This window comes from Labrus mixtus, unplaced genomic scaffold (assembly GCF_963584025.1).
Source record: "Labrus mixtus unplaced genomic scaffold, fLabMix1.1 SCAFFOLD_30, whole genome shotgun sequence".
In the NCBI taxonomy this organism is placed as follows: domain Eukaryota; kingdom Metazoa; phylum Chordata; class Actinopteri; order Labriformes; family Labridae; genus Labrus; species Labrus mixtus.
The window spans coordinates 918,916-932,500 of NW_026870100.1; the positions used below are offsets into that span (position 1 = coordinate 918,916).

Consider the following 13,585-nt stretch of genomic DNA (forward strand, 5'->3'; position numbering starts at 1 on the left):
TCTATTGGCTATTGTTTTCGCTATGATTTTGTAGTCTGTGTTGAGTAGGCTGATTGGTCTGTAGTTGTCCAGATTTTTATTGTCCCCCTTGTTTTTGTAAAAAATAGTAACCACCCCTTCCCCTAAACTTTTTGGTATATGTTTCACTTTTTCCATATATTTACTCAATTTGTTCACCAAGGGCACCAGCTGCTCTTTGAAAGCTTGGTAGAATTCCGCAGTTAGGCCATCGCTCCCAGGACTTTTGTTTTTGTTTAACCCCTCTAAAGCACTTCTGATTTCTCCCTCTGTAAACTCACAATCACACCACATTTTATCGTCCTCGCTTAGTTTTTTCTTTAAGGCACCCAAAGCTCTGTTCACACTCACGCTATCACACTCCTGTCTCGAAAACAGGCTTTCATAATAGCCCTTTACTATTTCTAAAATTCCCTTTTTATCTGTCACACTTTTACCTGCTTCATTTAATAATTTGTTTATTTCTGTTCTTTTTTGTTTTTGTTTTTCCAGACCTAAAAAAAAGGCTGTACTCCTCTCCCCCTCATACATATATTGTATTTTACTCCTGATGGCTGCACCCCTACTCTTTTTAAGTTCAATCACTCCCAACTGTTCTTTTAAATGTATGTATTTTTCGACACCTACATTATCTACACTGTCAAGCGATGTTATTTCCTCACTTAGTTGTTTTCTCAAATTCTCTTCCTTTCTATTTTCTCTCCACTTTTTCTCTTTACTATAATTGATACACTTTTTTTTAATTCTGACTTTTACACTATCCCACCACACATTCATATCTTCACTCTCATTCCACTCATATCCCACATCATTCAACAATCTTTCCATACTTTTCACAAACATTCCATCATCCAGCAAGCTTGCATTAAAGCACCATATCCCTCCTTTACGTACATTCGTTTCTTTTCTAAACGTGATTTCTATTCCAGCGTGATCGCTCCACATATTAGTTTTATATTCAACTTCTTTAATCCACCTCACTACCTCGCATGTCACCAAAGCATAATCTATTCTAGATTGTTTTAATCTATTTAGTACAATTTGTCTCCTGGAGAACACCCTCTCCCATGGATGTAGCAATCTCCAAATATCAATGCATTGTTTCGTTATCATTATATCTTTAAGTGTCCCCCTGCTCACATCCCCCTTAAACACATTATTTTTTGACACATCGGTGGGTGTCATCGCCACATTAAAGTCACCGATTATTATACAATTCCTTTCCCACCATTTGCTTATTGCAATGAAGAACGTTTTCCTTTCTTTTTCTCCATTCGGTGCATATATATTTATGATTCTTATATTTTTCGTTTCATACACACAGTCTATTACTATTATTCTTCCTTCTTTGTCTCCATAAACCAAATTTACCCCTGTTACCCGACCCGTTTTGACTAAAACCGCCACTCCTCTCGCCCTCGACGTGCCATTGGAGCAGAAAATATGGCCCACAAAGTCTTTTTTTATGTCTTCCACCAGGGAATCATCCCACCTGGTCTCCTGCAGGCACAAAACGTCATTCTGCAAGGAAAGAATCGAATGTCTTTTTTCTTTGTTCCTTAGTCCATTCACGTTAATCGAAAATAAATTAAAGGCCATTATCATAAAAATAAAAACAAAAAAAACGGATTTACAGGGGTTATTGTCAGTCATTATTTGTCCTTACATTTCAATTTTTTCACCAACTTTTTTCGTTGTCCAAGACTTAGTCTTTTTTGCGCACTCGCCAGTTCACCCACATCCATTTCGCTGTCCGTTTCATTGGGACTGGTGCTTTTACCCGTATTATTTAGCGTGATTTTTCTCCCTCCCGCCTGTCCAACACCACTCTCAGGCATCTCCCTCCCCTCTGTGCTCATGCTTACCCCCGGGTCTTCTGCCACGTCCCTTCCGTCTCCTTTTTTCCCTCTCTCGCTCGTTTTTCGCTGCTTCTGCTGTCCTCCCTCTCCAGCCAGCTCCGGCGTCTCCAGCTCGCACTCTGACGCCCGTTCTCCTCCGCTCTCTCTGCTCTGCTCCATTTCTCCGTCACTGTTCTCGTCTTCTCTGATCTCCTTCCTGCTTGCTCCGATCACCTCCTTCTCCTCCGCCTCCTCCTCGTACACCTCCTCCGCCTCGTCTTCATCCTTGTACACCTCCTCCACCTCGTTCTTGCTCTCCTCTCCGTTCTCACACTCACATTCATTTTCTCTTTTTTTACAGTTTATGCATTTTGTGCTGTTTGCGCTGCACTCTCGCGCAAAGTGTCCCTGCACCCCACAGTTGTGGCACATAAATTCTGGACACTCTCTCAGGATGTGTCCCGGCTGGATGCACATCCTGCACACTTTTTGTTGTCTATCATGTATTACTCTAAAGTATTCGTTCCCCATCACAGTGTTAAACTTTGTGGTGTAAGGGAGTGACTATACCTGGTCATTAAATCTGACCCGGACAAACCTCGTTCCGTCAGCTATCATTGTTCCCGGCCACATTCTGCGTTTTATTGGTGATGTCGGTTTCACTCCCCATCCCGTCAGCTTCCAAACTATTTCTTCATCTGTGATATACGCTGGCAGGTTTAAAAAAGACACCACCAGCTCATCATTATTTAGTTCTCTCGCCACGACTCTGGTCTCTCCGATCTTAAATCCATCCAGCAGCCTTTCCTTTCCTTTAATGTTGCTCACCGTCACCTCCAGTTTTTCAGGTCCCAGGGTTCTGCACGCCAGCAGGCCCCCACAGATCATTTTTATGTTGCTCATGACGTAATTTAGAGGAACTTTGTCTCCCACCATTTCAATGTTTAGTGTTAGTTTTCTCTCAAAAGACACTTTTGCTTCCTCTTTTTCTGCTCTCTCGCCACCTCTCCCATTCTCTGCATGCGGAGCAATCAGCCCGCCGCTCCTCTCTCTTCCTCTCTCTCCGTCATCCATTCCGTTCCCTGTTTCATTTGCCGTTTTCATCCGTCCTTTTTGTCCGTCGTTCTTCTCGTTGTCGTTTAATCCATTCCTTTGTTTCAGTGCCATGTTTGTTTGTTCACGTTGTTGTCCGTTCTCTTTTCCTTTTTCCATCTCTCCAGTCCGTGGTCCTGTCATCTTTGTGATCCGTCCGTGTGAGTTTGCTCGCGACATACGAGCAAACATTCACAAAAAACAAAAATTCTTCACAAAATTGTGGAAAAAAAAACAGGAAAAAAATGTGAAAAGAAAAACGATCCCCCTAACAGTCAGTGACTGCTGGGGGACATTCACTCACAATCTGAGGTATTTAAATAAATCCAAAGCGCATCCAAAAAACAAACAAATTAGTCCAGCTGTCCTGCTCAGTACTGACACGTCAGCTCTCCTTCAGCACCACACAAACTCTGACAGCAAAAGGGGCGTGTTCAGGGTGGTATGGCCGTAAGCCATTATTGTATGCAGAAAGGGGCCTTTTAAAGATGTCATGCCATTGATTCTGGCTGAATTTTTGGACATGTGAATATGTCTCTATATGATAAAAAAAACATATGATCAAAAAAAATTAAAAAGCTTACAGCACCTGGTATTCCCAGGCGGTCTCCCATCCAAGTACTAACCAGGCCCGACCCTGCTTAGCTTCCGAGATCGGACGAGATCGGGCGTGTTAAGGGTGGTATGGCCGTAAGCCATTATTGTGTGCAGAAAGGGGCCTTTTAAAGATGTCATGCCCTTGATTCTGGCTGAATTTTTGGACATGTGAATATGTCTCTATATGATAAAAAAAAACATATGATCAAACAAAATGAAAAAGCTTACAGCACCTGGTATTCCCAGGCGGTCTCCCATCCAAGTACTAACCAGGCCCGACCCTGCTTAGCTTCTGAGATCGGACGAGATTGGGCGTGTTCAGGGTGGTACGGCCGTAAGCCATTATTGTGTGCAGAAAGGGGCCTTTTAAAGATGTCATGCCCTTGATTCTGGCTGAATTTTTGGACATGTGAATATGTCTCTATATGATAAAAAAAAACATATGATCAAAAAAATGAAAAAGCTTACAGCACCTGGTATTCCCAGGCGGTCTCCCATCTAAGTACTAACCAGGCCCGACCCTGCATAGCTTCCGAGATCGGACGAGATCGGGTGTGTTCAGGGTGGTATGGCCGTAAGCCATTATTGTGTGCAGAAAGGGGCCTTTTAAAGATGTCATGCCCTTGATTCTGGCTAAATTTTTGGACATGTGAATATGTCTCTATATGATAAAAAAAAAACATATGATCAAAAAAATGAAAAAGCTTACAGCGTCTGGTATTCCCAGGCGGTCTCCCATCCAAGTACTAACCAGGCACGACCCTACTTAGTTTCCGAGATCGGACGAGATCGGGCGTGTTAAGGGTGGTATGGCCGTAAGCTGTTATTGTGTGCAGAAAGGGGCCTTTTAAAGATGTCATGCCCTTGATTCTGGCTGAATTTTTGGACATGTGAATATGTCTCTATATGATAAAAAAAAAACATATGATCAAAAAAATGAAAAAGCTTACAGCACCTGGTATTCCCAGGCGGTCTCCCATCCAACTACTAACCAGGCCCGACCCTGCTTTGCTTCTGAGATCGGACGAGTTCAGGGTGGTATGGACGTAAGGCATTATTGTGTGCAGAAAGGGGCCTTTTAAAGATATCATGCCCTTGATTCTGGCTGAATTTTTGGACATGTGAATATGTCTCTATATGATCAAAAAAAAACATATGATCAAAAAAATGAAAAAGCTTACAGCACCTGGTATTCCCAGGCGGTCTCCCATCCAAGTACTAACCAGGCCCGACCCTGCTTAGCTTCTGAGATCGGATGAGATCGGGCATGTTCAGGGTGGTATGGCCGTAAGCCATTATTGTGTGCAGAAAGGGGCCTTTTAAAGATGTCATGCCCTTGATTCTGGCTGAATTTTTGGACATGTGAATATGTCTCTATATGATAAAAAAAAACATATGATCAAAAAAATGAAAAAGCTTACAGCACCTGGTATTCCCAGGCGGTCTCCCATCCAAGTACTAACCAGGCACGACCCTACTTAGTTTCCGAGATCGGACGAGATCGGGCGTGTTAAGGGTGGTATGGCCGTAAGCTGTTATTGTGTGCAGAAAGGGGCCTTTTAAAGATGTCATGCCCTTGATTCTGGCTGAATTTTTGGACATGTGAATATGTCTCTATATGATAAAAAAAAAACATATGATCAAAAAAATGAAAAAGCTTACAGCACCTGGTATTCCCAGGCGGTCTCCCATCCAAGTACTAACCAGGCCCTACCCTGCTTAGCTTCCGAGATCGGACAAGATCAGGCTTGTTCAGGGTGGTATGGCCATAAGCCATTATTGTGTGCAGACAGGGGCCTTTTAAAGATGTCATGCCCTTGATTCTGGCTGAATTTGTGGACATGTGAATATGTCTCTCTATGATAAAAAAAACATATGATCAAAAAAATAAAAAAAGCTTACAGCATCTGGTATTCCCAGGCGGTCTCCCATTCAAGTACTAACCAGGCCCGACCCTGCTTAGCTTCCGAGATGGGACGAGATCGGGCGTGTTTTTTTTTTTTTTTTTTTTTATCTTTTATTATCAAAATTACAAAAACATTTATAATTCTTTAACATCATTTACAACAAATGCTATTATAATACATACACCCTCTAAATTAAACCTCCCCTCTGACGCAAACGGCACCCTAAAAACAATAAAAACATAGCATCAGAAAAAAAAAACTCAAATCATCCCTGATACCCCCAACTCATGACAACTCTTCTGAGTCCCTCCCCCAAAGCAAACACCCCTCTGAAAACAAACCACAAAAACATACAAAAACCCCACAGTATTCTCAAAAAACCACTGAGAAAAAAAAAAAACCACCAAATCAAATCACCCATTTTCCCCATGACCAAAAAAGAAGCCCTCGTACCAAAAAAACAAAAACAAAATAATTTAGACATCCCACATAATTCCCTCCTCATTTACTCTACACACATTCGCACCTTCCACAAACATTCTCACAAACTCACTCTCATTCGCTATGTACAACAATTTAAGATGTGCTTTCCATTCATTCACAAACATTCTCCACACATTCATTTTCTTACTTTCATACAGTGCATAATTCCTTCTGTTAAAAACCGCTTTTCTTGCAAAAGCCAAAATTATATTCATTACATTGTGATTTTTTTGTTTTGTTCCCACCCCCAACAACACCGACAATTCCCACACCCTTTCATTCCAACACTCATTCTTACTGCATTTCCCCAACATTTCTCTTATTTTTCCCCAAAAATAAACCAATTCCCCACACGTAACAAACAAATGTATTAAATCCTCATCCGTACTTTCACATACACAACATTTTCTTTCATACCTCTCCTTATGGATCTGATGCAGGACGATGCAGGTAAAGATCCTCCTGTGCCTCAGTTTGAAATCTAGGTCAAATATTGCATGTGGTGTATGCGGAATGTTAATGTTCTTCCATATCATGTTGCTTGTTATGTCCGGGTATGTGTCTGTCCATTTTACTTCGGATGTGGGTTTCTGTATTCTATGTGTGATTGCGCACCTATACCAAATTTTTGTAGTGACATCTGTAATGTTGTGTTTCTTCTCCCCTAGGCACAGGGAGATCCCCCCCACATCGTCCTGCATCACTCCCTCCTTCTCTTTGATTAATTTTTCCCATTCGCTCGACAAAGACAATTTTACATTTGCAAACACTCTCTCAATCACATCCTTTCTGCACACACACCCTTTATTTTTTAAACCCCTCACCACCATTTGTAAATCAAAATCCCCCCCACAGTTCAGTAAATCCCTTATTCTAATATATCCCGCTTTCGACATAGCTTCACACTTAATTACCCTCTCCCCATTTTTAAAATACGGGCTCGAGAGGAAGGGCAGTCGTAGCACTGACCCTCTCGTTCCGCACTCTGGTACAGTCCAGGATGAAACCTGATACCACGCACTGAGTACTTCCTGGAAAAACCGTGGCAAGTGTTTAAATGAATCCGGGTTATTGATCTGGTACAGGTTGTCCTCGTTGTAGAGTCCAAAACTGCACAGATATTGTTTGAAGTGGTTTTTCCAAACTACGTTCCGGTTCTGGTCCATAAATTTGCCTATCAATTTGACTCTTAGTGCTACTTTTTTTGTAAGTAAATCAATCAAAGCTAGCCCCCCCTGATCTTTAGCCCCTATTATTGTTTTGTGAGCTATACTCGCTGCTTTGTTTTTCCAAATAAAGTCCCTAATGGTCTTTGAAATCTCCTTAAAGGCCCAGTCCGGAAGCGTACAAGTACTCAGCGCATGATTCACTTTGGACAACACGAGAGCATTTGTTACGGCTACCCTTCCTCTCAACAATAGACCCCTCGCTTTCCACAAATTCAATGTTTTTTTAATTTTACCCACCACCTCTTTCCATGTTACATCATCACATTCATTCTCATTTTTCCCCATATTCACTCCCAACACTTTTCTTCTCTCACACACCGTTTTAAATCCCCACTTATTAACTAGATTGGATTCCTTACCTAGTAACATAATTTCTGACTTATTTTCATTTACTTTTGCCCCAGATGCTCTTTCATAAGTTTGTACATGTTTTAATATCAATTCTATATCCTCCTCTCCTTTTACCATTATATTCACGTCATCTGCATACTGTATTATTTTTACGTTTTCCTTACCTATACCTTTTATGTTTACGTCTTCCGATATCAGTGCTGCCAGCGGCTCTGCTACCAAGCTGTACAACAGCGCTGACATCGGACATCCTTGTCTCACTGACCTTGATATTTTAAAAGAATCAGTTAGTTCCCCGTTACATTTTATCTTGCTTTCCGCTCCTGTATACAACATATTTATCCATTCTCTCATTCTCTCCCCGAATCCAAACTTCTCTAACACCTTCCCCATGAACCCGTGATCTACTCTGTCAAAAGCTTTATTTAAATCAATCCCTAGCCATATTCCCCCCTCCCCTTCCATATCCCTGACCGTCTGTTTTATTGAAATGATTGAGTCTGCTATGTCTCTGTTTGGTATACTGTATGATTGTGTTTGTTCTATGATTGTTCCTATTACCTCCCTGATTCTATTGGCTATTGTTTTCGCTATGATTTTGTAGTCTGTGTTGAGTAGGCTGATTGGTCTGTAGTTGTCCAGATTTTTATTGTCCCCCTTGTTTTTGTAAAAAATAGTAACCACCCCTTCCCCTAAACTTTTTGGTATATGTTTCACTTTTTCCATATATTTACTCAATTTGTTCACCAAGGGCACCAGCTGCTCTTTGAAAGCTTGGTAGAATTCCGCAGTTAGGCCATCGCTCCCAGGACTTTTGTTTTTGTTTAACCCCTCTAAAGCACTTCTGATTTCTCCCTCTGTAAACTCACAATCACACCACATTTTATCGTCCTCGCTTAGTTTTTTCTTTAAGGCACCCAAAGCTCTGTTCACACTCACGCTATCACACTCCTGTCTCGAAAACAGGCTTTCATAATAGCCCTTTACTATTTCTAAAATTCCCTTTTTATCTGTCACACTTTTACCTGCTTCATTTAATAATTCGTTTATTTCTGTTCTTTTTTGTTTTTGTTTTTCCAGACCTAAAAAAAAGGCTGTACTCCTCTCCCCCTCATACATATATTGTATTTTACTCCTAATGGCTGCACCCCTACTCTTTTTAAGTTCAATCACTCCCAACTGTTCTTTTAAATGTATGTATTTTTCGACATCTACATTATCTACACTGTCAAGCGATGCTATTTCCTCACTTAGTTGTTTTCTCAAATTCTCTTCCTTTCTATTTTCTCTCCACTTTTTCTCTCTACTATAATTGATACACTTTTTTTTAATTCTGACTTTTACACTATCCCACCACACATTCATATCTTCACTCTCATTCCACTCATATCCCACATCATTCAACAATCTTTCCATACTTTTCACAAACATTCCATCATCCAGCAAGCTTGCATTAAAGCACCATATCCCTCCTTTACGTACATTCGTTTCTTTTCTAAACGTGATTTCTATTCCAGCGTGATCGCTCCACATATTAGTTTTATATTCAACTTCTTTAATCCACCTCACTACCTCGCATGTCACCAAAGCATAATCTATTCTAGATTGTTTTAATCTATTCAGTACAATTTGTCTCCTGGAGAACACCCTCTCCCATGGATGTAGCAATCTCCAAATATCAATGCATTGTTTCGTTATCATTATATCTTTAAGTGTCCCCCTGCTCACATCCCCCTTAAACACATTATTTTTTGACACATCGGTGGGTGTCATCGCCACATTAAAGTCACCGATTATTATACAATTCCTTTCCCACCATTTGCTTATTGCAATGAAGAATGTTTTCCTTTCTTTTTCTCCATTCGGTGCATATATATTTATGATTCTTATATTTTTCGTTTCATACACACAGTCTATTACTATTATTCTTCCTTCTTTGTCTCCATAAACCAAATTTACCCCTGTTACCCGACCCGTTTTGACTAAAACCGCCACTCCTCTCGCCCTCGACGTGCCATTGGAGCAGAAAATATGGCCCACAAAGTCTTTTTTTATGTCTTCCACCAGGGAATCATCCCACCTGGTCTCCTGCAGGCACAAAACGTCATTCTGCAAGGAAAGAATCGCATGTCTTTTTTCTTTGTTCCTTAGTCCATTCACGTTTATCGAAAATAAATTAAAGGCCATTATCATAAAAATAAAAACAAAAAAAAACGGATTTACAGGGGTTATTGTCAGTCATTATTTGTCCTTACATTTCAATTTTTTCACCAACTTTTTTCGTTGTCCAAGACTTAGTCTTTTTTGCGCACTCGCCAGTTCACTCACATCCATTTCGCTGTCCGTTTCATTGGGACTGGTGCTTTTACCCGTATTATTTAGCGTGATTTTTCTCCCTCCCGCCTGTCCAACACCACTCTCAGGCATCTCCCTCCCCTCTGTGCTCATGCTTACCCCCGGGTCTTCTGCCACGTCCCTTCCGTCTCCTTTTTTCCCTCTCTCGCTCGTTTTTCGCTGCTTCTGCTGTCCTCCCTCTCCAGCCAGCTCCGGCGTCTCCAGCTCGCACTCTGACGCCCGTTCTCCTCCGCTCTCTCCGCTCTGCTCCATTTCTCCGTCACTGTTCTCGTCTTCTCTGATCTCCTTCCTGCTTGCTCCGATCACCTCCTTCTCCTCCGCCTCCTCCTCGTACACCTCCTCCGCCTCGTCTTCATCCTCGTACACCTCCTCCACCTCGTTCTTGCTTTCCTCTCCGTTCTCACACTCACATTCATTTTCTCTTTTTTTACAGTTTGTGCATTTTGTGCTGTTCGCGCTGCACTCTCGCGCAAAGTGTCCCTGCACCCCACAGTTGTGGCACATAAATTCTGGACACTCTCTCAGGATGTGTCCCGGCTGGATGCACATCCTGCACACTTTTTGTTGTCTATCATGTATTACTCTAAAGTATTCGTTCCCCATCACAGTGTTAAACTTTGTGGAGTAAGGGAGTGACTGTACCTGGTCATTAAATCTGACCCGGACAAACCTCGTTCCGTCAGCTATCATTGTTCCAGGCCACATTCTGCGTTTTATTGGTGATGTCGGTTTCACTCCCCATCCCTTCAGCTTCCAAACTATTTCTTCATCTGTGATATACGCTGGCAGGTTTAAAAAAGACACCACCAGCTCATCATTATTTAGTTCTCTCGCCACGACTCTGGTCTCTCCGATTTTAAATCCATCCAGCAGCCTTTCCTTTCCTTTAATGTTGCTCACCGTCACCTCCAGTTTTTCAGGTCCCAGGGTTCTGCACGCCAGCAGGCCCCCACAGATCATTTTTATGTTGCTCATGACGTGATTTAGAGGAACTTTGTCTCCCACCATTTCAATGTTTAGTGTTAGTTTTCTCTCAAAAGACACTTTTGCTTCCTCTTTTTCTGCTCTCTCGCCACCTCTCCCATTCTCTGCATGCGGAGCAATCAGCCCGCCGCTCCTCTCTCTTCCTCTCTCTCCGTCATCCATTCCGTTCCCTGTTTCATTTGCCGTTTTCATCCGTCCTTTTTGTCCGTCGTTCTTCTCGTTGTCGTTTAATCCATTCCTTTGTTTCAGTGCCATGTTTGTTTGTTCACGTTGTTGTCCGTTCTCTTTTCCTTTTTCCATCTCTCCAGTCCGTGGTCCTGTCATCTTTGTGATCCGTCCGTGTGAGTTTGCTCGCGACATACGAGCAAACATTCACAAAAAACAAAAATTCTTCACAAAATTGTGGAAAAAAAACAGGAAAAAAAGGTGAAAAGAAAAACGATCCCCCTAACAGTCAGTGACTGCTGGGGGACATTCACTCACAATCTGAGGTATTTAAATAAATCCAAAGCGCATCCAAAAAACAAACAAATTAGTCCAGCTGTCCTGCTCAGTACTGACACGTCAGCTCTCCTTCAGCACCACACAAACTCTGACAACAAAAGGGGCGTGTTCAGGGTGGTATGGCCGTAAGCCATTATTGTGTGCAGAGAGGGGCCTTTTAAAGATGTCATGCCCTTGATTCTGGCTGAATTTTTGGACATGTGAATATGTCTCTATATGATAAAAAAAACATATGATCAAAAAAAATGAAAAAGCTTACAGCACCTGGTATTCCCAGGCGGTCTCCCATCCAAGTACTAACCAGGCCCGACCCTGCTTAGCTTCTGAGATCGGACGAGATCGGGCGTGTTCAGGGTGGTATGGCCGTAAGCCATTATTGTGTGCAAAAAGGGGCCTTTTAAAGATGTCATGCCCTTGATTCTGGCTGAATTTTTGGACATGTGAATATGTCTCTATATGATAAAAAAAAAACATATGATCAAAAAAATGAAAAAGAATACAGCACCTGGTATTCCCAGGCGGTCTCCCATCCAAGTACTAACCAGGCCCTACCCTGCTTAGCTTCCGAGATCGGACGAGATCAGGCGTGTTCAGGGTTGTATGGCCATAAGCCATTATTGTGTGCAGACAGGGGCCTTTTAAAGATGTCATGCCCTTGATTCTGGCTGAATTTTTGGACATGTGAATATGTCTCTCTATGATAAAAAAAAACATATGATCAAAAAAATGAAAAAGCTTACAGCACCTGGTATTCCTAGGCGGTCTCCCATCCAAGTATTAACCAGGCCCGACCCTGCTTAGTTTCCGAGATCGGACGAGATTGGACGAGTTCAGGGTGGTATGACCGTAAGCCATTATTGTGTGCAGAAAGGGGCCTTTTAAAGATGTCATGCCCTTGATTCTGGTTGAATTTTTGGACATGTGAATATGTCTCTATATGATAAAAAAAAATCATATGATCAAAAAAAATTAAAAAGCTTACAGCACCTGGTATTCCCAGGCGGTCTCCCATCCAAGTACTAACCAGGCCCGACCCTGCTTAGCTTCTGAGATCGAACGAGATCCAGCGTGTTCAGGGTGGTATGGCCGTAAGCCGTTATTGTGTGCAGACAGGGGCCTTTTAAAGATGTCATGCCCTTGATTCTGGCTGAATTTTTGGACATGTGAATATGTCTCTATATGATAAAAAAAAACATGATCAAAAAAATGAAAAAGCTTACAGCACCTGGTATTCCCAGGCGGTCTCCCATCCAAGTACTAACCAGGCCTTACCCTGCTTAGCTTCTGAGATCGAACGAGATCGGGCGTGTTCAGGGTGGTATGGCAGTAAGCCATTATTGTCTGCAGACAGGGGCCTTTTAAAGATGTCATGCCCTTGATTCTGGCTGAATTTTTGGACATGTGAATATGTCTCTATATGATAAAAAAAAAACATATGATCAAAAAAATAAAAAAAGCTTACAGCGTCTGGTATTCCCAGGCGTTCTCCCATCCAAGTACTAACCAGGCCCGACCCTGCTAAGCTTCCAAGATCGGACGAGTTCAGGTTGGTTTGGCCGTAAGCCATTATTGTGTGCAGAAAGGGGCCTTTTAAAGATGTCATGCCCTTGATTCTGGTTGAATTTTTGGACATGTGAATATGTCTCTATATGATAAAAAAAAAACATTTGATCAAAAAAATGAAACAGCTTACAGCATTTGATATTCCACAGGCGGTCTCCCATCCAAGTACTAACGAGGCCCGACCCTGCATAGCTTCCGAGATCTGACGAGATCGGGCTTGTTCAGGGTGGTATGGCTGTAAGCCATTATTGTGTGCAGAAAGGGGCCTTTTAAAGATGTCATGCCCTTGATTCTGGCTGAATTTTTGGACATGTGAATATGTCTCTCTATGATAAAAAAAAAACAAATGATCAAAAAAATGAAACAGCTTACAGCATCTGGTATTCCACAGGCGGTCTCCCATCCAAGTACTAACCAGGCACGACCCTGCTTAGTTTCCGAGATCGGACGAGATCGGACGAGTTCAGGGTGGTATGACCGTAAGCCATTATTGTGTGCAGAAAGGGGCCTTTTAAAGATGTCATGGCCTTGATTCTGGCTGAATTTTTGGACATGTGAATATGTCTCTCTATGATAAAAAAAAAACACATGATCAAAAAAATGAAACAGCTTACAGCACCTGGTATTCCCAGGCGGTCTCCCATCCAAGTACTAACCAGGCACG

General features: G+C 42.0%; 10 non-coding genes and 6 pseudogenes across 10 annotated transcripts; all 16 read right to left on the reverse strand.

Moving 5' to 3' along the window:
* Positions 1-3,525: 3,525 nt before the first annotated feature.
* Positions 3,526-3,644, reverse strand: LOC132960709 (5S ribosomal RNA). The gene has a single exon (XR_009667450.1). It is a non-coding gene; the product is annotated as a 5S ribosomal RNA (ribosomal RNA).
* A 122-nt stretch (positions 3,645-3,766) lies between these two features.
* LOC132961480 (5S ribosomal RNA) lies at positions 3,767-3,885 on the reverse strand. Its single transcript, XR_009667842.1, has one exon. It is a non-coding gene; the product is annotated as a 5S ribosomal RNA (ribosomal RNA).
* Positions 3,886-4,006: 121 nt separating this feature from the next.
* LOC132961161 (5S ribosomal RNA) lies at positions 4,007-4,125 on the reverse strand. Its single transcript, XR_009667538.1, has one exon. It is a non-coding gene; the product is annotated as a 5S ribosomal RNA (ribosomal RNA).
* Positions 4,126-4,247: 122 nt separating this feature from the next.
* Positions 4,248-4,366, reverse strand: LOC132960708 (5S ribosomal RNA; annotated as a pseudogene).
* Positions 4,367-4,488: 122 nt separating this feature from the next.
* Positions 4,489-4,597, reverse strand: LOC132961077 (5S ribosomal RNA; annotated as a pseudogene).
* Positions 4,598-4,719: 122 nt separating this feature from the next.
* On the reverse strand, positions 4,720-4,838 carry LOC132961210 (5S ribosomal RNA). Its single transcript, XR_009667585.1, has one exon. It is a non-coding gene; the product is annotated as a 5S ribosomal RNA (ribosomal RNA).
* Positions 4,839-4,959: 121 nt separating this feature from the next.
* LOC132961505 (5S ribosomal RNA) lies at positions 4,960-5,078 on the reverse strand. The gene has a single exon (XR_009667867.1). It is a non-coding gene; the product is annotated as a 5S ribosomal RNA (ribosomal RNA).
* A 122-nt stretch (positions 5,079-5,200) lies between these two features.
* On the reverse strand, positions 5,201-5,319 carry LOC132961445 (5S ribosomal RNA). The gene has a single exon (XR_009667808.1). It is a non-coding gene; the product is annotated as a 5S ribosomal RNA (ribosomal RNA).
* A 6,291-nt stretch (positions 5,320-11,610) lies between these two features.
* Positions 11,611-11,729, reverse strand: LOC132961167 (5S ribosomal RNA). The gene has a single exon (XR_009667544.1). It is a non-coding gene; the product is annotated as a 5S ribosomal RNA (ribosomal RNA).
* Positions 11,730-11,851: 122 nt separating this feature from the next.
* On the reverse strand, positions 11,852-11,970 carry LOC132961515 (5S ribosomal RNA). The gene has a single exon (XR_009667877.1). It is a non-coding gene; the product is annotated as a 5S ribosomal RNA (ribosomal RNA).
* Positions 11,971-12,091: 121 nt separating this feature from the next.
* Positions 12,092-12,210, reverse strand: LOC132960741 (5S ribosomal RNA; annotated as a pseudogene).
* Positions 12,211-12,333: 123 nt separating this feature from the next.
* LOC132961322 (5S ribosomal RNA) lies at positions 12,334-12,452 on the reverse strand. The gene has a single exon (XR_009667689.1). It is a non-coding gene; the product is annotated as a 5S ribosomal RNA (ribosomal RNA).
* Positions 12,453-12,571: 119 nt separating this feature from the next.
* LOC132961478 (5S ribosomal RNA) lies at positions 12,572-12,690 on the reverse strand. The gene has a single exon (XR_009667840.1). It is a non-coding gene; the product is annotated as a 5S ribosomal RNA (ribosomal RNA).
* Positions 12,691-13,044: 354 nt separating this feature from the next.
* Positions 13,045-13,164, reverse strand: LOC132960971 (5S ribosomal RNA; annotated as a pseudogene).
* Positions 13,165-13,286: 122 nt separating this feature from the next.
* On the reverse strand, positions 13,287-13,406 carry LOC132960861 (5S ribosomal RNA; annotated as a pseudogene).
* A 122-nt stretch (positions 13,407-13,528) lies between these two features.
* LOC132960759 (5S ribosomal RNA) overlaps positions 13,529-13,585 on the reverse strand; it is a 119-nt pseudogene continuing 62 nt past the window's right edge.